The sequence below is a fragment of the Oryctolagus cuniculus genome, chromosome 8, assembly GCF_964237555.1.
Source record: "Oryctolagus cuniculus chromosome 8, mOryCun1.1, whole genome shotgun sequence".
NCBI lineage: Eukaryota > Metazoa > Chordata > Mammalia > Lagomorpha > Leporidae > Oryctolagus > Oryctolagus cuniculus.
Window position 1 is genome coordinate 121,945,933 of NC_091439.1, and position 22,968 is coordinate 121,968,900.

At 40.9% G+C, this 22,968-nt stretch overlaps 1 protein-coding gene across 10 annotated transcripts in view; it reads left to right on the forward strand.

The window, feature by feature from the left end:
- Nucleotides 1-22,968, forward strand: part of LOC138843571 (rho GTPase-activating protein 20-like) — a 111,026-nt gene that overhangs the window by 32,639 nt on the left and 55,419 nt on the right. The gene's annotated exons all lie outside the window — the stretch shown is intronic.

Consider the following 22,968-nt stretch of genomic DNA (forward strand, 5'->3'; position numbering starts at 1 on the left):
GAGGTTGTGGGAGGCACACATGGGGGCATGTGTGGTGATTGGGGAGTAGGAGACCATGCAGGGATGGCGTCAAGACAGGGGACTGTGGCCTCCTTCTCTGGAAGCCAGGGCTATATGAGGCTATGTCAGAGTTTTTTGAAGGATGGATGTTTGGCCTAGTGGGAAAGACAATGCTCAGGATACCAGTGGCAGCCGTGATGGTTTAAGTAGTGGGATTCTTGCTACCACATTGGAGACCATCTCCCAGCTCAGCCTGGGTCAGATCAGCCCTTGTGGGCATTTGGGTAATGAACTGCTAGACGGGTGGGTATCTTTCTCTCTTTGTCTCTCCCCCTCTCCCCTTTATTGTTTCTCTGTGTTTTGTTTTTGAAACCAGTTGCGATATTAAAACGAGGTGGAAAAAAGGGTTTACGGATGATGCTGTATCCTAGTGGCAGTAGATCATTGAGTCATTTCCTAAAGTCACACAGTGGGCTGTGTGTAGCTCACAGTAATCTCTGTTAGATCTTTTATTAGCAAACCAAGTACACGAGCTCAAGGCTCTAAGCGTAAAATAATGTCCAAAGAGAAATGTAGATTTGATCAGTACAAATTTTATATAAGTATTGAAATGTCACACTAGCCCATACATATGTACAACTCTTGTGGATAAAATGTAAGTAAAAATACCAACATGTTACTTGGTGTATAAGGTTAAGGGGTTTTAAATGATTAATGTCACAACTAATATTATGGTATTTGAAAAAGGTTAATCAATACAAAAACATAGCCTGTAAATGACTGAATGGTTCTTTCTTGACGTGCTCAGTCAAAAGGCTATTATGCTGCATTTTGCCGGCGCCGTGGCTCAATAGGCTAATCCTCCACCTTGCGGCGCCGGCACACCGGGTTCTAGTCCCGGTCGGGGCGCCGGATTCTGTCCCGGTTGCCCCTCTTCCAGGCCAGCTCTCTGCTATGGCCAGGGAGTGCAGTGGAGGATGGCCCAGGTGCTTGGGCCCTGCACCCCATGGGAGACCAGGAAAAGCACCTGGCTCCTGGCTCCTGCCAGGATCAGCGCGGTGCGCCGGCTGCAGCGGCGGCCATTGGAGGGTGAACCAGCGGCAAAGGAAGACCTTTCTCTCTCTGTCTCTCTCTCTCACTGTCCACTCTGCCTGTAAAAAAAAAAAAAAAAAAAAAAAAGGCTATTATGCTGCATTTTAAGTTGGTGATGAATATTTATTTTAGATTGTTTCCTTTAATTAAGAAAATGGTAGTATGTTTTCACGTGTATGTGAAATTGAATAGCATCAGAGCAATACAATGAATACGAGATAAGCTTTTTTTCATAATTGAGACTTTATTGGATTTTGAGAATCACTACAGAGACATTTCAGTTTGTATACTATTCTTAACAAACCAAAAATTTAGAAAGTAAGGGCTTGTCATTCTCTTTAAATCTTTTATTATTTTTGAAATAGTGTATTTTTTTTAACTTGCCTCCTAAGAGCTTTATATTTCACTCATAAAGAGTTCAGCTAGTAAGGAAGAATATAGGCAAGGGCCATAAAAATTATCAAACAAACGAAGTCCCATCTTTAGGATCAGTTGTATACTCGAATTGATCACTTTAACTAGTAAGATGGCATTAAGTGTCAAAGGGATCACATAAATAAGACCAAGTGTCTGCTAATAGTAATAGAATTAAAAAGGAGAGAATGATCCAACATGGGAAGCAGGCCACACAGCAGACTCATAGAATGACAAATACCCTGAACAGCACTCTAGCTCAGAGTCAGCCGTTAAGGCATTCGGATCTGGCTAAAAAGCCCATGAGAGCATTCCAGGCATGGAAAGCTGAGACACTGTGGCAAAAAGTCACCCACATGAAAGATCTCTGGGAGTAAGATCCCAGGAGAAAGGAAGGGCTGTCAGAGCGGTCAGTACCTATCTCTGAAGGAAGGAGAGAACTTGCACTTTGATTATGGCCTTGTCTAAATCATGTTGGAGTTTGTGGACTCAAGAGGCTTCCATAGCCTTGGCAGCTCATGACCAAGAGCCTAGGGTGCTCACTGATGTCAAATATAAGAGTGTCAGTTGTTACATCAACAACAGGTGTCGCTGTGCACGTGCTCCCCATGTAGGACCTGTGTCCTTAAAGTGTTGTACTATGAGAATTAACGGTAAAACTAGTCCTCAAACAGTACTTTCAACTTTGTGTGTCTGTGTGGGTGCAGTCTGTTGAAATCTTTACTTTGTATAGAGTTGATCTTCTGTATGTAAAGATAATTAAAAATGAATCTCAATGAAGAATGGGATGGAAGAGGGAGTAGGAGTTGGGATGGTTTGTGGGTGGGAGGGAGGGTATGGGGGGAAGAATGACTATAATCCAAAAGGTGTGCTTACGAGATTTATATTTATTAAATCAGAGGTTTGTATACAAATGTCAGCTACGCTCATACACAGTAAATTTTAAAACGATCATGAATTATTAAAATTATAGTAGCATATCATTCTTTTCTCTCTCTCTTTTTTTTTTTTTTTTTTTTTTGACAGGCAGAGTGGATAGAGAGAGAGGAGAGAGAAAGGTCTTTCTTTTTGCTGTTGGTTCACCCTCCAGTGGCCGCCAGGGCCGTCACGCTGTGGCCGATGCATCATGCTGATCCTGATCCGAAGCCAGGAGCCAGGTGCTTCTCCTGGTCTCCCATGCGGGTGCAGGGCCCAAGCACCCGGGCCATCCTCCACTGCACTCCTGGGCCATAGCAGAGAGCTGGCCTGGAAGAGGGGCAACCGGGACAGAATCCGGCGCCCGGACCGGGACTAGAACCCACGGTGTGCTGGCGCCTCAGGTGGAGGATTAGCCTATTGAGCCACGGCACCGGCCAGCATATCATTCTTAAGAATTTGTTTGACAAAGATATAAAAGAAAGTGTGACAAAACTGTATTTGCAGCAATACTGATACACACAGGCATTATTTTCTTTTTTGTATTTTTTGTTGTTTTCTCATTTTTTAAAAGAAAATTTTAGCTCCCATATATAAAGGAGAACATCTAATATTTGTCTTACTGTGTCTGGATAATTTCACTGAGCGTGAAGTCCTTCAGTTGCAACGATTTTGATAGAAATAACAGCGTTTTAATTTTTTTATGGTTCTGTAGTATTCAGTTCTACATATATGCATCCAGTTTTGCCAGCACCATTTACTGAATAGATTGTACGTTTTTCCAATGTATAGTCTGGGCACTTTCATGAAAAATCAGTTGGCTCTCCCTGTGTGGATTAATTAATTAATTAATTAATTTTCCATGATCATGCTGCTTTGATTGCTATAGCTTTGTAGTAAGCTTTGAAGTCTGGTATTCTGACATGTCCAAGTTGATTTTTTTATTTTGCTAAGGATCATTTTGGCTGTTATTGATATTTTGTGATTTCTTATGGAATTTAGGATTATTTTCTCATTCTGTAAAAAAAATGTCATTGGTGTTTGATAGGAATTTCATTTAACTTGTAGGTTGCTTTATAGGTATTTTAATTATACTAATTCTTGCCATCCATGAGCAAGTTCTATTTTTTTCCATTTTGGGAGTCCTTGATGATTTATTTCTTCAATGTTTTAGAATTTTCATTGTAGATATCTTTTTATTTATTTGGGTACATTTATTCCTAAATGTTTTATTTTTGTCCCTATTATGTATGGGATTAATTTTTAAATTTCATTTTTGGCAAGTTGGTTATTAGAATATAAAGAAGCTACTGTATTTTGTATGTTGATTATGTAACCTGTGACTTTACTGAATTGGTTTTTCATCTTGAAGCATTTTTTGGTGGAGTGTTTAGATTTTTCCATGCACAACATCATGTATTCTACAATGTTGTTGAATTCAGTTATTGTTAATAGTTGTGTTGAGGAATATTTCATGTTATGAATATAAGAGCATGTCATAGAGGCTTAAAAGTTTACCTGTGGAAAATTTCTCTGTTGTTTGCCATGGGGGAATTAGAGTGTAGTACCTGGCAGACTTGTGGACTGACATTGCTGATGAAGTGCATGGGTTCACCCATTGGTTTATCACTGCTTTCTGTGCCCCCCCCCCCCGACTCCCAGTGAGACAGTGAGGCTTCTTACAAGGTTGTGTGCTGAGTGTTGCTGTCCGCAGCATATAAGTAACATGATCTCATGGGATCATTTCAGACATTTGTACCTGCACCTGGGTGATGCAGAGTCTTGTGTGCTGTGAGATGGTGAGTCTGGCTGCACCAGATGACTGCCGGCTGCCCCTCACATGCTGCCAGGCACCACCCAGGACATGTAAGAAAGTAGTTGCCTCCTCTGCAGCTGTCTCAGATGAAGTGCCGTATCTCAGACACCAAGGAAGTCCACATAGAGGTACACACCTTGCTGTGGATGGAGACACAAAGCCTGCTCAAAGACTGGACAGGGGCACATTGAGAAGGGCAACCTTGCCGTGTTCCTGACAGGAAGTAGTCTATAAATCACCGGGCAACAGAGTTGACAGCTGGCAGCTCTCACGGAACTACATCAAGATCCTGTCCGACTTGTCTGGAAAGCACAAACAGATGGCGTCATGTTTGCACAGAGGGTGACCATAAACTGTCCCTTTTTCTACTGCAGTGGGTGTCCAGAGCATGTTAAACACCACACTACAGAAGGAGCCTCTATATTTCCGTGTATGGCGTACAATTAAGAACAAAAGAGAGCTACTGAGGCTGTTAGGCATTCTTCAGCGACTATGTGCAGCCCCCACCCCTGAATGGCAAAGCTGCCCATAGGACAGTCCCATACAAGGTACCTTGGACCCAGTGGAATTATTCATTCACTTGCTTAAGCGTTATTCATTGTTTCATTGAAAGACAAGAAGACAAATTTCCCATTGGCTGGATCACTCCACTTGAGTGGCAAGGGCCCAAATATCTGAGCCATCCTCTGTTGTTTCCCAGGGTATGCTTAAGCAGGAACCTGGATTTGAATGCACGACCAGGTGTTGATCCTCTGTAATTACTCTGTAATGGGATGCTGGCACCAAAGATGATGTCTTTAATTGCCATGCCAAATACAATGTATTGATGCGTTTATATTCTAATTTATTAGAATGGCAGTGTGAGATAGAGAAAAATGTTTCCATCTGTTGACCTCAACCCCGGAGCCTGCAAACATTATGGAAGGGCTAGGCCAAAGTCGGAAGCCAAGAGCTCCATCCACTTCTCTCACGGGGGTGGAGGAGACCTAAGTATCTGACCCAGTGCCTGCTACCCATCAGAGTGTACATTAGCAGGAAACTGGACTGCAAGAAGATTGTACGGAAATCCAGGCACTCTGATATGGGGCGTTGATAACCCAAATGGCATCTTAACAACTCTATCTCAGTTCCTTGGCTATTGTTATATTGTAATGATTTTTTATTTGAAAAAAAAAAAACAAACATTACGGAGGGAGAGATATCGGGATATTGTCCAATCCACTACCTCGCTCTCCAAATGGCTGCGTCAGCTACAGATTAGCCAAGGTGAAGCCAGGAGCAGGAACTCCATCTTCTTCTCCTACATGGGTTGCAGAGGCCTGAGATCTTCAGACATGATCCACTGTCTTTCCTTGCACCTTAGGAGGAAGCTGGAGTGGAAGCATAGCAGCCGGGGCATGACCCAGCACTACAATATGAAATGGAAGCTTTGTTAGCTGACGCCTTACCTGCAGTTCCACAACGTCAGCATTCCCGTCGTTATTTGTAAGAGCGGTCCCACCACAGGACCAAGCAAAATTTCTGGCCCTGTTGGTGTCCACTTCAGAAGTTCATCAAGCTATGCAAACGCTACGCACCCTGGGAAATAGCAAGGTGGACACGTAGAGTGTTCACAGCCAGAGTTTCCTTCAACATCTCCCTGCAGTCCAGTGCTATGTAATCGAATGTGGTGCTCTCTGACTTGCTCTGATCCATTGTGCACATGATGGGACCTATTGTGAGCATCAACAACAAAGTCAGTGGCTTTGCAGGCTGCACTGCTGCCTACTGGCTCACTTCAGGCAAGTCTCATGAGTTTCTCCAGACCCTCTGGACACCACGGATGCCTTCTAGACAGAAGACCACCAGAGATTCAACAATGGTAGGCTTCTTCTGCACACGAAGGTAAGCTGTCATCACCAGGCAACTTTATGGATGGCAACCACCGTGTAGTAGGGTCACATTATAGAGCCTTGTGGATCATTGGGCACTAACTCCTACGGCATTGTGATCTTTCCCAGTAGAGTGCATCTGCCCAGCAATATTCATTGACAGACTATGGAGAGGACATGCCCTTGGGTCGACTGCCATGGCCATCATTAAGACAGGACCCAACCTCTTCCCATGAGTCCTTGTGTTGCTTCTGCCCACTGCTCAGCTGTCATTTCTGTTCCTTGGTATGGACAGCCTAACACTTCTGTTCTTCACCTAGATCAAGCCCAAGTCTTTTGTACTGATGTGGCATGCTTGCCTAGAGCCTGGACATTTACCACACACCTCCCTATATTGTCAGCACCCTAAAATAGCCACTCAGGCAAGACAAGTGGGGAATTGGCATAGCTGTCCCTGACGTAGTAGAAGTATTGTCTGAAATACGCTGAGTCATCTATTAACCCACTCATCAAGCACCTTCTCAAAGCTAGAGGATAGGATTGGAGGCATCCTGCAGATTACCACGACCTCAAGAAGGTCATGCCTCGCTTTGAATTCGCCTTACTTGACATTACCAGGCTGCCCCTGAGAATTTTGCCATTATTGGTGTGGCAAGCATTTTATTGTGTCCCGTGGAGATTTGGGGCCATTTACTTTTTAACTTGAAGGCCAACACTACACCTTTCTGAGACTTCTGTGGGCTGCCTCTGGTCCCCCAGGGCTCGTGGTCTGTGTTAACAGGCTCTGGCTGGCCTTCAGTTGTCATCTAGCATCCACCTGTGACACTATGTTGAGGACATTGTTTCAACTGGTAATCAAGAGGAGGAGGAAAAATGGGCCTCAAACATCAGCATCTGACGCCTTGTGCCAGTCAGTGTGGACCTTAGTCCCATAGGAGGTGAGAGCTTGCAACCTCAAATTTTTGGTGTACGTTTTGAAAAAGGAATTCAGAAAAATTCCTCAGCAAATCCCCATATAACTCCTTCTCCTCAGTGACTCGGTTTCAACCAAGGAAGCCCAGCACATTTTCACTTTGTGATAACACCAACATCCTCACCTCTAGTGAACCCTAAGACCCACCTATCTCACCAGTCACCCACAAGCATGCACCTTGGCGGATAGTTTGTGGTTCTGAGGCTCACATGGGTAAAGGACTTGAACTTAGCTGTGAGCTTTTAGTGACACTACTGTTTGACTCACAGAGAGTTTGGACTACCTCACTCAGCATCATGAGCTGTGTCCTGGCCTCCAGCCACTGGGAATCTCTAGTTAGATGGAAGTGGGCAGAACGTGTGATCATCCTACTGGTCCTTGAGCAGCCCACCCTCACTCAAGGCCATCTTGAAATTCACATGTCCACCAATTCTTGGGACATCACCAATTGCTAGTGGCCTTTGTGTGGCCTCAAACTGGATAGTCCATACCCTTACATTGGAGTACCCCCTTTGGTGGGACACTGTTGATATCTGTGCTACGGGCCTAACCTCACTGACCAACTCTCAGCTATTTTGATTGCCAAAATTCTACTGCCTTTTAATGTAGCAAAACCGCACTATGTATTATCTGCATCCTTGCTTTCATAGTGGAGTCTCCCTGGCTTATATTATTTGGGACATCATAGGCCTGTCGACTTGGATTTCAGCTTGTAGCTTTCCTATTGTATCCAAGTCAGTTGTGGAAGTCCCCAAGGAATGCCTGCTGTGTAGACAAAACTGTCATTCCTCTTTGTTGCACGGTTGCACTTGGAGTGGTGATTATTCACATGCTACCTGGCAAGTGGAATTTATTGACCTGCTGTAGCAAATGGCACGTGCTTCCTGTTATGTAAGCCAACACCAGACTTCTCCTTGCTGCTTTCTTCATGGCTGAAAATGTCATCAGAGTCTAAGTACGTCATCCCTGGTGCATTACACATGGGACCAAAAGTATCTGAAATACTTAGTTCCTGTCCATTTGGTGTATACACAGCGATGGAGTTTCTAGTTCATGTGAAGGTTATGTTTTTTTTTTTTTTTTAATTTTGAAGTTAACAATAATTGTACCTACTTAAGGGCTGCTGTATGATGTTTTGGTACATGTCTGTAATGTGTCCTGATTAAAAATGGGGTGATCAGTATTTCCCTTTGTTTCTCAGTACTTATGATTGAAGTCTTGGGATTTCTTCTGTATGTTCATACAACACATACTCCGTTATTGTGAGCTATCCTCTCCATTATTCTGTGTAACATTAGGAAGTTATTTCTTTGATCTTACTCTGACTTGGTACCCATCATCCAAACTCCTTGCATTTTCCCTCCAACCTCTTACATCCTTTATTAATTAGTATATATTCAGATTGGTGTATTTTAAAGATTTATTTATTTTTATTTGAAAGGCAGAGCTGCAGAGAGAGGGAGAGACAGAGAGATGTTTTCCTTCTGCTCCTTCACTACCCAAATGGCTGCAACAGCTGCAGCAGAGCAAATTCAAAGCCAGGAGCCAGGAGCTTTTTGTGGGTCTCCCAAAGTGGATGTAGGGGCCCAAGCACTAGGGCCACCTTCCATTGCTTTCTCAACCCATAACCAGAGAGCTGGTTCAGAAGAGGAGCAGCAGGGGTAAGAACCGGTGCCCACATGGGATTCTGGCACCACAGGCAGAGCCTTAACCTATCGTGCCACAGCACTGGCCCCCGATTGTTTTTAGCTTGTGTTTGTGAGGGAGTGGGTACAGTATTTGTCTTTCTGTGTCTGGATTGTTTTCACTTACTTCCAGTTCCATACTTCTTGCTTCAAGTGACAGGACTTCATTCTTTTCAAATGGCTGGATAGTATTCCATTTTGCATATATACAACAAACTCCTGACCACTTCGTCTGATGAACTCTCCGCTCATTTTGTTTGCCAAGATACTATTCCCTTTTAGTGAGACAGAAATGCAGTCTACTTTATCTGCATCCTTGCCCTCCTAGTGGGGACTGTGGTATGAGAATGAGTTTCTGCTCCCGAGCATATCTGATTTGGGGACATCTTATGCCTGTCAATTTGGAGTTCTGATTGTGGTTTTCCTATTCCATCCAACCCAGTTGGAAAAGTCCCCCAGGAATGTCTGCTTTGCAGACAAAACTTAAATCATTCCTTTTTCTCCCACGGTGGCATTTGGAGAAGTGGTTACTCTCACATGCCGTTTGGCAGGTGGGTTTTATTGGTCTGCTGTTTCAAGAGGCAAGTGATTATCGTTGTTGATGGGCACACCAGATGCTCCTTGCTTTTTCCTTCATGGCTGAAAATGTGCTTCAAACATGGGACTGTAGATGTATGAACTGCTCCCTGGTGCTTCAGACACGGAGCTATAGATACACAGAACTACTTACACTTAGTTCCTTTCTGTGGGACATGTACCCAGTGGTGGTGTTGCTGGTGCACGGTATGGTTCTGTTTTCTGAAAATTTTGACATTAGCAATAATTTCACATACCTAGGGTCTACAGGATGATGTCTCGGTGCATGTCTGCACTGTGTCCTGTTGAAAAATGGGATAATCAGCATTTCCCTTTCTTTGTCACTATTTTATGACAGAAGGCCTGGAATTTCTTCTGTGTGTTCATGTAACATATACTAGGTTATTGTGAGCTAGTCTCCTCACTGTGCTGTGTAACGATAGGAACTTATTCCATTGATCCGACTCTGATATTGTGCCCCTCGTCGAAACTCCCTTCATCCGCCGCAGTGCCTGCCATCCTTTATTCATCATTATGCAGTCAGGTTCTTAGCTTGCGTATGTGAAGCCGTGCACGTGTTATTTGTCTTTCTGTGTCTGGCCTTTTTCACTTAACATGATATCCTCCAGTTGCATACATTTTGCTGCAAAGGACAGGATTTCATTTTTAAATGGCTGAATAGTATTCCATTTGGTAGATACACAACAAATTCTTGATCTCTTTATCAGATGATGGATTCGTTGGTTGATTCCATAATTTGGCCGTTGTTAACAGTGCTGCAGTAATCATGGTGGAGCAGGTGTCTCTTAGATCCAGTGATTTCATGTCTTTTGGATGTATACAGAGTATTGAGATTGTCGAGTCATATGGCAGTGCTATTCTTAGTTTTTAAGAGATCTCCACGGTGTTTTCCTCAGTGCTTGTACTCATTTGGATTCCCACACTCAGTATAGGAGAGTTCTCCTTTCTCCATATCCTTGCTAGAATTTTTTACTTTTTCTTTTTGATAGGCATTCTAGCGTTATGAGGTGATATCTTTTTGGGGTTTTGATTTGCATTTCTTCTTTAAAAAAAAAAAAAAGATTTACTTGAGAGGCAGAGTTACAGACAGAGAGGTAGGCACACAAAGGTCTTCCATACACTGGTTCAGTCCCCAGATGGCCACATTGGTGAGAGCTGAGCCCATCCAAAACCAGGAGCCAGGAGCTTCTTCCCAGGTGGTTGCAGGGACCCAAGCACTTTGGCCATCTTCCACTGCTTTCCAAGGCCATATGCAGAGAGCTGGATCAGAAGAACAGCCAGGACATGAACCAGTGCTCACATGGAACGCCAGCCCTGTGGGCGTAGGCTTAGCCTAGAATGCTGCAGTGTGGGCCCCTATTTTCATTTCTCTGATGGCTCGTAAGAGTTTTTTTCATATATTTGTTGCTCATTTCCTTTTTTTTTTTTCTTTTGAGAATTGTCTTTTTAGGCCCCTTGTGCCCATTTCTTAACTGTATTGGATGCTTGATTTTGAATTTGTTGAGTTCCTGATATTCTGGCTATTAATCCTTTGTTGGATAAGTAAGTAGTTTGCAAGTATTTTATCCCTTTCCATTGGTGGTTTATTCACTCTGTTACTGTTTTCTTTGCTGTACAGAAGCTTCAGAGTTTGATCTAGTTTTACTTTTGCTACCTGAACTTCTGGGGTTTTAAACAAAAAGTCATTGCCTCTGCCTCTTTTAAGAGGTGTCTCCCTATGTTGTATTCCAGCAATTTCGTATTTTCGGGTCTTTGATCCATCTGAGTTGATTTTTATATGTTGTGAAAGACAGGCATTTAATTTCATTCTTCTATATATGTCTATCTAGTATTGTCAGCACCACTTATTGAAAAGACTTCGGGATTTTCATCAAAAAATCAGGTAGCTGTTATGTATGTATGTTTGTATTTATATATTTTTTTCTCTTTTCATTGATCTTTGTATCTATTTTCATGCCAGTTTCATCCTATTTTAGTTACTATAACTTTGTGAAATCAAGTATTGTTACGCCCCCAGGTGTGTATAGGATCACTTTGACTTCTCTGGGCCTTCTCTGGTTCCATATGAATGTTAGAAGCTTTTTTTCTGACGGTTTAAAGAATGTCATTGGTATTTGGATAGGACTTGCATTGAATCTGTAGATTTCCTAGGGAATATGAAGATTTAAATGTTAATTCTTCTAATTCATGAACAGGGGAAGTCTTCACATTTTCATGTGTCTGACGATTTATTTCAGCAGTGCTTTATAATTTTATTGTGATCTTTCACTTATTTGGTTGTATTTATTACTAAATATTTAATTTTTGTAGCTATTATAAATTTAGGTTTCTTTTTTCCTGTTTCCTACTTTTTATTTAAAATATACAAATTTCATATACTTCATATATAGAGGTTCAGGAAGATGGTGATACTTTCCATTCAACTCTCCATCCCACCTCCACCCTCCTTCCTTTTCCCTCTCCTCTTCCCATGCTTACTTTTTACAAAGATCTTAAACTAACCTTTTCAGAGGATCATTATTGGTGTGTAAGAATGCAACTTTTTTTTTTTTAACATTGATTTGGTATCCTGTGACTTATTGGTTTATCACTTCCAACATATTTTGACTGCGGTGTTTTAAGTTTTTCCGTCTAAAATCAGGTCTTCTGAAAAAACAGGTATTTTGATTTCCTCCTTCCCAATTTTCATCCTTTATTTCTTTACTTTACCTGAGTACTCTGGTGAGTACTTGAGATACTGTATTGACTAAGAATGGTCTATGTGGAGTTCTTATCTTGCTCCAAAACTCTGGTGAAATATTTTCAGCTTTTTCCCATTCAGTATGATATTGGCTATTGTTTATCATTTAGCTTTGATAATTTTGAGCTATATTTCTCCTGTACCTTGTTAGTAGAATTTTTTTTTTATCATTAAGGGATTTTGACGGGAGCATTCCCTTAATTTGTTGAGATGTTCATTTATTTTTTGTTGTTCGTTCTGCTGATGTGATTTCATTGATTTTTTTTTTATAGATGCTGAACCACACTTGCATTCCTGTGATAAAACATACTTCGTCACATTACATGTTGTGTGTGTGTTTGTATATATGCATATATCATACATATGTGTATATATGTATATATCATACATATGTGTATATATATATCATGCGTGTGTGTGTGTGTGTGTGTGTGTATATATATGGTATCTTTTTGATGCATTGTTGCATTCATCACGTTTGCAAAGACTCACAGCCTAGAAAGTGGTTGAAATAAGAAAGCTTGAAATCACTACCCATGCTTTTTCAATCCCAGAAAATCCAAAACATTTTCCCTAGGCCACAGAGTGACAGACTATACTAAAGAAAATATTCAAAACCTAATTCCAGGGACTGGCACCGTGGTGTAGTAGGCTAAACCTCCACGTGCAGCACTGACATCCCATATGGGTACCAGTGCATGTCCTTCCTACTCCTGTTCCATTCGAGCTCTCTGCTATGGCCTGGGAAAGCAGTAGAAGATGGCCCAAGTGCTTGAGCCCCTGCACCCATGTGGGAGACCCGGAGGAAGCTCCTGGATCCTGGATTCAATTCGGCCCACCTTTGGCAGTTGTGGCCATTTGTGGAGGGAAGCAGTGGATTTAAAACCTTTCTCTCTGTCTTTCCCACTCTTTGTCTATAACTCTCTCAATTAACTACATAAATCTTCCCCCCCACCAAAAAAAAAAAAAAAAACTGCTTCCAATGGCAGTAAAGCTTTCTGTATAGATAGAACAATGTGAAATTCCTTCTGTATGGATAAGAATAAGTTGCATGGTCTAGTTTTGTATTCATTCAATAAATGTTTCTTCATATATTTCAAACTGAACCATTAAAAATTCATAAATTGGGAATTTAAGTCAAATGAATACAGTCTCATATAAATTTCAGCCTGTCAATGGACTTCCTTGGATGCTGGAGACTGCCCCTCTGCACCTGGATTCTGGAATCCTTCGGGCGGGTACCCATCCTTCTCTTCTCTGACTTCTCTTTCTATTTACACTCCCCAGATCATTGAGATGATAAATAGCATAGGACTCAGGGGAGATTCTCTATCTCTCTGAATTTCAGATGTCTCATCTGTAGAATTATTTTTAAGTGTTTTTTTTTTAAGGTGGAAGTAATTTAAAGTATAATACCATGATGTACACACTAGGTGCTCCAGAAATTAAAAAAAGTATGTTTACCTCAGGAAAATAAAATTAGGTTTAACTAGGAAACTGAACGTCAAAGAAGGAAAACAAATCATCACTGAACAACAGAACAGCCATTGTAGTTTTTTTGTTTATAAGCTGGGTCCCCTTTTTGTTTTTGAAATCCTTCTTGTGATTCAGCTGACCTTTCCTTTTTTTTATTTTAAGGGTTTTATTTTATTTTCAGTTAGTCTTAACAGATTCAATATAGTTCATAGATACAGTTCTTGGGAATAATAGAGGAAGGAGGAGAATGGGTGGGAGAGTGGATGGGAAGAAGGGTAGGGTGGGAGGTATCACTATGTTCCTAAATTTGTATGTGTGAAATACATGAATTTTGTTTACCTTAAATGAAATCTAATGAAAATGTTAAGTGAACAAATGTCATGTATTTAATATATATGCAGACTTAGGAGCATAGTAATGTTTCTTCCTGGTCTCCCACATGGTGGGCATAGGGGCCAAAAAACCTGGGCCATTCTTTTCTGCTTTCCAAGGCACATTAGGAAGGAGCTGGATCAGAAGTGGAACAACTGCTACTCGAACCAGCATTCGTATGGGGTGCCAGTGCTGCAAGTGGCAGCTTAACTCCCTACACCACAAAGCCAGGCCCAGTTCCCCTTTCATAGCAGCTGTCACAGTTAGAATTTTACATTTTTAGTGGGGTGATTGCATGAATAACCATCTCTGGTGCTCTTCTCTAGCATCAGGGTGTTCATAATGCACCCGTCATCCAGTATTTTGTGTGGTATGAACACTGTGAGTTTTTTAAGAAAGATTTTGTTTAATGAATACAAATTTCATAGGTACATCTTTAGGAATATAGCAGTTCTTGCCCCCATACCCACCCTCCCACCCCCCCCCCAGTCTCATCCCACCTCCTGCTCCTTCGCCCATGCCGTTCTTCATTAATACTAACTTTTACTTATCTTTATATACAGAAGCCCAACTCTATATTAAGTAAAGATTTCAACAGTTTACCCTAATGCACACACACGAAGTATAAAGTACTGTTTGAAGACAAGTTTTACAGTTAATTCTCATAGTACAACTCATTAAGGACAGAGGTCCTACATGGGGAGTAAGTGCACAGTGACTCCTGTAATGTTGATTTAACAGTTGACACTCGTATTGATGACATCAGTAATCACCCGAGGCTCTTGACATGAGCTGCCAAGGCTATGGAGGCATTTTGAGTCCACAAACTCTGGCAGTATTTAGACAAGGCCATAAGCAAAGTGGAAGTTCTCTCCTCCCTTCAAAGAAAAGCTCATCCTTCTTTGATGGCCTCTTCTTTACCCTGGAACCTCATTCACAGACATCCTTCATGGTGATCTTTTTTTTTTTTTTTTTTTTGCCACAGTATCTTGGTTTTCCATGCCTGAAATGCTCTCATGGGCCTTTCAGTCAGATCCAAATGCCTTAAGGGCTGATTCTGAGGTCAGAGTGCTGTTTAGGGCATTTGTCATTATGTGAGTCTGCTGTGTGGACTACTTTCCATGTTGGATCATTCTCTCCTTTTTAATTCTCTCTATTGTCATTAGCAGACACTTGGTCTTGTTTATGTGATTCCTTTGACACTTCATCCTATCTATATGATCAGTTACACACCTAATATGATCACTTTGATTAGTAAGGTGGCATTAGTACCACCCAGCTTCATGTGATTTGGTGTCCCATGGCAAGTTTTTAGCTTTACCCTCAGGGGTAAGTCCATGGGAACTTTTTGCTGAACTGTACATCTCTTCTCTTTCTTATTCCATTTCTTATTTTTTTTAACTGGGATCTATTTTCAAATGGATTTAAACTTCTATGATTAATTCTATGTTAAGTAAAGAGCTCAACCAGTGGCATTAAGTAGAAAAAGAGCATAGTGAAAACAATAAAAGCATAAACTGTTTCTCGACAGTCAAGACAAGGGCTGTTCAAGTCATTGCTTCTCTTAGTGTCAATTTCACTTCTAGAGGTTTCCTTTTAGGTGTCACAGATCAGGGAGAAAGTGATATTTGTCCCTTTGGGACTGGCTTATTTCACTAAGTATGGTGTTTTCAAGATTCCTCCATTTTGTTTCAAATGATGGGATTTTTTTTTTTTTTACTGCAATGTAGTATTCCATAGAGTACATATCCCTTAATTTCTCTATGCAGTTTTCCATTGATTGGCATTTAGGTTAATTCCATGTCTTAGCTATTGTGAATTGAGCTGCAATAAACATGGAGATACAGATAGCTCTTTTGTGTGATGATTTCATTTCTCTTTGGTAACTTACAAGGAGTGGGATGGCTGGGTCATATGGTAGGAATATATTCAGACTTCTGAGGTTTCTCCAAAGTGTCTTCTATAGTGGTTTTCACCAGTTTGCATTCCCACCAACAGTGGATTAGGGTACCTTTTCCCCCACATCCTCACCAGCATTTGTTGTTTGCTGATTTCTTTATGTGAGCCATTCTAACCGGGGTGAGGCGAAACCTCATTGTGGTTTTGATTTGCAGTTCCCTGATGGTTAGTGATCCTAAACATTTTTTCATGTGTCTGTTAGCCATTTGGATTTCCTCTTTTGAAAAATGTTTGTTTAAGTCCTTGGCCCATCTCTTAACTGGGTTGTTTTTTGTTGTTATGGAGTTTCTTGACCTCTTTGTAGATTCTGGTTATTAATCCTTCTTAAGTTATATAGTTTGCAAATAATTTCTCCCATTCCTTTGGTTGCCTCTACACTTTCCTGACTGTTTCTTTCGCCATACAGAAAGTTCTCAATTTGAAGTAATCTTATGTTTAATTTTGGCTTTGACTGCATGCACCTCTGGGGTATTTTCCAAGTACTCTTTGCTTGTGCCAATGTCTTGCAGGGTTTTTCCACTGTTCTCTAATAATTTGATGGTGTTGGGTCATAGATTTACGTCTCCAATCCATGTTGAGTGGATTTTTGTGTAAGGGGATAAGGTAGGGGCCTTGCTTCAAACTTCTGTGTATGGAAGTCGAGTTTTTCCAGCACCATTTCAGGAAGAGACTGTCCTTGCTCCTGGGATCAGTTTTTTGGCTCCTTAATCAAATATAAATTGGTTGTAGATGTGCAGATTGATTTCTGGTGTGTCTAGTCTGTGTGTTTCATTGTTCTATCCATCTGTTTTTGTACCAGTACCAGACTATTTTGATTATAACTGCCTTGGAGTATGTCTGGAAAACTGGTATCGTGCTGCCTCTGGCTTTATTTTTGTTGTATAAGCTGACTTGAGCTATTCGAGGTCTCCTGTGTCTTCATATGCATTTCAGCATCATTTTTCTAGATCTGAGAAGATTGTCTTTGGTGTTTTGATCAGAATTGCACTGAATTTTTAAATTGATTTCAGAAGAATGGACATTTTGATGATATTGCCTCCACCAAACCATGAACATGGAAGGTTTTTCCATTTTTTGGTATCTTCTTCTATTTCTTTCTGTAATGTTTTGTTATTCTCATTGGAGAGATCTGTGACATCCTTGCTTATATTTATTCCAAAGTATTTGACTTTTTGTAGCTATTATGAATGGGTTCGATCTTAGAAGTTCTTTCTCAGCTGGAATTGTTTGTGTATACAAAGGCTGTTGATTTTTGTGTGTTGAATTTATATCCTGCTACTTTACCAAACTCTCCTATAAGTTCCAGTAGAGTCTTGGTGGCATTTTTTTGAATCCCCTACGTATAGAATCATGTCATCTGTAGCTAGGAAATTTTGATTTCCTCTTTTCTAATTGGTATCCGTTTGATTTCTTTTTCTTGCCTTAAGGCTCTGGCTGAAACTTCCAGGACTATATTGAGTAGCAGTGGTGAGAGTGGCCATCCCTGTCTGGTACTGTATCTCAGTGGGAATGCTTCCAAGTTTTGCCCAATTTGCTTAGAGTTTTCATCATGAATGGCTGTTGTATTTTATGAGATGCTTTCTCTGCATCTATTGAGATAGTCATACGGTTTTTGTCAGCATTTTTCTAATGTGATGTATCACATGGATTGATTTGTGAATGTTAAGCCATCCCTGCATACCAGGGATAAATCCCAGTTGTTCTGGGTGAGTGATCTTTCTGATGTTGGATTCAATTGGCTAGAAGTTGTTGAGGATTTTTGCATGTATGTTTTTCAGGGAAGTTGGCCTGTAATTCTCTTTCTCTGTTGCATCTTTTTCAGGTTTAGGAATTAAGGTGGTGCTGGTTTTGTAGAATGAATTTGGGAGGATTCCCTCTCAACTGTTTTGAATAGCTTCAGAAGAATTGCAGTGAATTCTTCTTTAAATGTCTGGTAGTTTTATTCAGCAGTGCAGCCATCCAGTCCTGGGCTTTTCTTTGTGGGGAGGGCCTTTATTAATGATTCAACTTCTGTCTTGGTTACGAGTCTGTTTAAGTTTCCTATGTCTTCATGCCTCAATTTAGGTAGCTTATATGTGTCTAGGAATTTCTTCTACATTTCCCAGTTTGTTGGTATACAGCTCTTTGTAGTCATTTCTGAGGATTTTGTTTTATTTCTGTGGTGTGTGTTGTCCATTTCCTTTTTCATCTCTAATTTTATTGAATTGGGTCTTTTTTTTTTTGGTTAGTTGGGCAATGGTGTGTCAGTTTTGTTTATTTTTTTTTTAAAGAAATTAGCTCTTCGTTTTGCTGATCTTTTATATTTTTTAATTCAATTTTGTTGATTTCTCCTCTAATTTTTTTCTTGTTTCCTACTAGTTTTGGGTTTGGTTTACTGTTGTTTTTTCCAGATCCTTGAGATGCACGTAGCTCATTTATTTGGTGCTTTTCCAGTTTTGTGATTTCGGCAGCTATTGCTATAAACTTTGTTTTTAACACTGTTTTGCTATATCCCATAAGTTTTGATATGTTATGTTGTTGTCTTCCTTTGTTTCCAGAAATTTTTTGATTTCTCTGTTGACTTGTTGTTTGACCCACTGTTCATTCAGGAGCATGTTGTTCAGTCTCCATGTTTGTATATGCTCTAGAGATTCCTGAGTTGCTGATTTCCAGCTTCATTCCATTGTGGTCTTAGAAGACGCATGGTATGATTTTGATTTTTTTGGAATTTGCTAAAACTTCCTTTATGGCCTCATATGTGGTCAGTCCTAGAGAAAGTTTCATGCACTGCTGATAAGAATGTGTATTCTGCGACTGTAGGGCGAAAAGTTTTCTAGATCTCTGTTAGGTCCATTTGGTGTATAGCGTCGATTAAATCTGCTCTTCTCCTGTTGATGTTCTTTCTGGTTGATCTGTCCATTGCTTAAAGTGGAGTAGTGAAGTTCCCCATTACTATTGCACTGGAGTCTAAGTCTCCCTTTAAATCCTTTAACATTTCTTTTAAATAGCCAGTTGCCCTGTGATTAGGTGCATATATATTTATAGTAGTTACATGTTCCTGTTGAATTGATTCCCCTAATCATTACACAGTGCCCCCCCTTAAAGATTTATTTATTTGATAAAAGATCTGTCTGCACTTCAGTGTTTATTGCAGCTCAATTCACAATAGCTAAAACATGGAATCATCCTAAATGCCCATCAACAGTAGACTGGCTAAAGAAATATGGAATATGTACTCTATAGAATACTATACAGCAGTAAAAAATGAAATTTGGTCATTTGAAACAGAATGGAGGAATCTGGAAAACACCATACTTAGTGAAATAAGCCAGTCCCAAAGGGACAAATATCATATGTTCTCCCTGAGCAGTGACAACTAACTTAGCATCTAAAAGGAAATCTGTAGAAGTGAAATGGACACTATGAGAAACAATGACTCGATCAGTGCTTGTCCTGACTGTCAAGGAAAAACTTACTGTTTTATTCCCTTTAGTATTTTTTTTCTACTTAATACTATTGGTTGAACTCTTTCATTTACACACGAATATTCTTAGGTGTTTAAATTTAACTGAAAAGTGATCCCTGTTAAATATAAGAGTGGGAATAAGAGAGGGAAGAGATGTATAGTTTGGCACATGTTCTCTCGGACTTACCCCAATGGTAGAGCTAGAAATGTTCCATGGGATTCCAAATCAGTCCCATCAAGGTGGCATGTACCAATGCCATCTTACTAGCCAAAGTGATCAGTTGCAGTTCATAATTGATCAAAAAGATAGGATTAAATGTCAAAGGGACCACATAAACAAGACTAGTGTCATAAATAAGAGTGTCAATTGTTATATCAACAACAGGAGTCACTGTACACTTGCTCCCCATGTAGGATCTCTGTCCCTAATATGTTGTACTATGCAAATTAATGGTAAAACTAATCTTCAAACAGTACTATATACATTGTGTATCTGTGTAGGTGCAAACTGTTGAAATCTTAGTATATACCAAGTTGACCTTCTGTACATAAAAATAATTGAAAATGAATCTTGATGAAGAATGGGATAGGAGAGGGAGTGGGAGATGGGAGGAAGGTTATGGGGGGGAAAGCCGCTATAATCCAAAAGTTGTGCTTTCAGAATTTATATTTATATTTAAAAATAAAAGTTTTTAAAAAAGAAAAAAGATTGATTTATTTGAAAGAGTTACATAGAGAGAGGCAGAGGCAGAGAGAGAGAGATCGGGAGAGAGAGAGAGAGAGAGATCGGGAGAGAGCGGTCAGTCAGTCTTCCATCTGCTGGTTCACTCCCCAATTGGCTACAATGACTGGAGCTGCGCTGATGGACTTGGGCCACCTTTCTCCTGCTTTCCCAGGCCATAGCAGAGAGCTGGATTGGAAGTGGAGCAGTGAGGTTTCAAACCGGTGTCCATATGGGATGCTGGCGCTTCAGACCAGGGTGTTAACCCACTGTGCCACAGCACCAAGCCTATCCTTTGTCTCTTTCAACAGTTTTTGTGTTAAAGTCTATTTTGTCTAATATTAGGATGGCTACACTACCTCCTTTTGGATTCTGTTGGCATGGCATATCTTTTTCCACCCTTACACTTTCAGTCTGCATGCATCTTTCTTGATGAGATGTGAATCTTGTAGGCAGCAAATAGATGTTTTTTTAAATCCATTCAGCCAGTCTGTGCCTTTTAATGGGGGAGTTGAGGCCATTTATATTCAAGGTGACTATTGATATGTAATCACTTTTTCCTGCCGTTTTTCCAAAAACATTCCCATTTTTTAGTTTGAATTTTCTTTGAGCTTTCACTGATTGATTTCCTTCCTTCACCTTCTTTCATAGTGATGACAGTGTTTCTGTGTGCGACTCATCCTTAAGCATTTTTTGTTGGGCTGGACAGGTGGCAACAGATTGTTTTAATTTCTCTTTGTTAGGGAAGGTCTTTATTTCATTTTCATTCATAAATGAGATCTTTTTGCAGGGTATAATATTCTGGGATGACAGTTTTTTTCTCTTAAGACTTGGACTAAGTTTCACCATTCTCTCCTAGCTTGTAGGGTTTCTGATGAGATGTCTGCTGTGAGTCTAACTGGAGATTCTCTGAAAGTAATCTGGCGTTTCTCTCATGCATGTTTTAGAATCTTCTCTTTAGGTTTTACTGTGGTGAGTTTGATTACAGTGTGTTGTGGTGAGGGTATTTTTTGGCCATGTCTATTAGATTTCCTGTGTGTTCCCTGTACTTGGATGTCTTTTTATCTCTCCAGACTAGGGAGGTTTCTGTTAATATTTCCCTAAAAAGGCTTTCTAATCCTTTCTCTCTCTCCATGCCTTCAGGAACTCCTAGAACCCAAATGTGTGTGTGTGTGTGTGTGTGTGTGTGTGTGTGTTTATAGTATCCTGTATATTCCCAACCGTGTTTTTTAGGTTTCTAATTTCCTCTTCTTGTCTTTGGTTTGACTGTATTCTTTCCTGTGCTTTGTCTTCTAAGTCTTATAGTCTTTCTTCTGCTTCACCAATTCTATTGTTAAGGCTCTCAGTTGCATTTTTGTATTTGTTCTGTTGAATTCTTCATTTCGTTTGGATTTCTCCTTCTGATCTCAATTTCATGGGAGAAATTTCCTTTCATATGCTGTATGGATTTCAGTAGTTTGTGCGTTTGCTTCTGATTATTTCTGTGTAATCTTATGATCAATTTTTTGAGCTCCGTTTCTTGCATTTCTTCCATCTCATCATCTTCACAATCTAGCATGGAAGCATTGTGTTCTTTTGGGGACTTCATGTTGTCTTCCTCCTTCTTGTTTCTTGAATTGCTGCATTTGTTGTTTGGCATTTGTGGAGATACTCATTGTTCTTTTTTTTTTTTTTCCTTTTTTGCTCTGGTGTGTTTTATATTTGTACTGTGACTGTGTAGATAAGTGGAATGTCTGCTTTTGAATCTCTATAGAGGCTTGTAGTGGATGTGGCCGGAGAGCTCTGTTCAGTTCTCCAGGGTTGAGGGCATGCCTATGTTGACACACCCAGGTTGGGCATGATAAATCTCGCTCTCTCTTTTTTATCAGAAGGGAAAGTTTTTCTGCTCAGGTGAGCTCCTCTCCTTAATGGAGTCCAGTACCTCAGCGCTAGCCCCAGTGGCTATAATATTCATCCACTCTGTCCCAAGGAGCACACAAAGGATCTGTGCAGTCCTCAGTGTAAGTTCAGATTCTCCAGCGATGTCTCTCTCCAGGTAACCAGGAAGCCCTGAGCGTGTGGAGTCTCCCAGTGTGAGTGCCCAGAGTCCCAGCCATGCTCCCTCCCACACTCCCTCAGTTTTTTTCACAGTCCCAGTACAGAAGCCTCACATAGTCACAGGCTCCTATCCCCCTGTTAGTTCTCCCCACCAGTCAGGGTCTGCACTCAACTAGTTGCTGGGCATGGACACAAGCTGGCACAGCTGTTATAAATGTCCCTAATGGCACCTGCTCTATTAGCTTGTTACAGGATGCCATTGTAAAGTGATTGTCCTTTTTCATTTCCCTCCTCTAGTTTAGCCGGTACACTATCCCCCATGGGGTTCCAAGCTGGGTTCCCTCTAGGTTCTTCTTGCAGCTATTTTTGCCACTGGCTTGGGCTGCTGCAGTCTGGTCTCACCCCCACCCCCTTTCCAATGCTGGTGTGTAGGCTCTGCTGCTGGAGACCTGAGCCTGGGCACCCACACCATCTATGTATGTCCACCATGTCCCTTTAATTTTGGTAGTGTTTCCTTTGCTGTTTTCTCCCTAACTCGTCTCTGAGACTATACTCTGTCCACTTTTTTTAAAGCCATCTTCTCCTGGGCTACTCCGCCATCTTGGAACCCAAGACCAAGTACTGTGAATGTGAAAACCAGAGCTTGACCATGTATGGGGCAAGTTCTCTTGCTTTTGAAAGGAGATACAAAATAACAGTGGTGGAAATGTGCTGATGGTGGAATGTGGGGCATGAGAAGAGTGAACACAGAGTACCTGTGTTCAGTTCTGCCTCTGCCTCTGCTTCTAATGCGCATTCTGAGAGGCATCCATTGTTGATTCAAATACTTGGACTCTGCCACCCTCCCAGGAGACT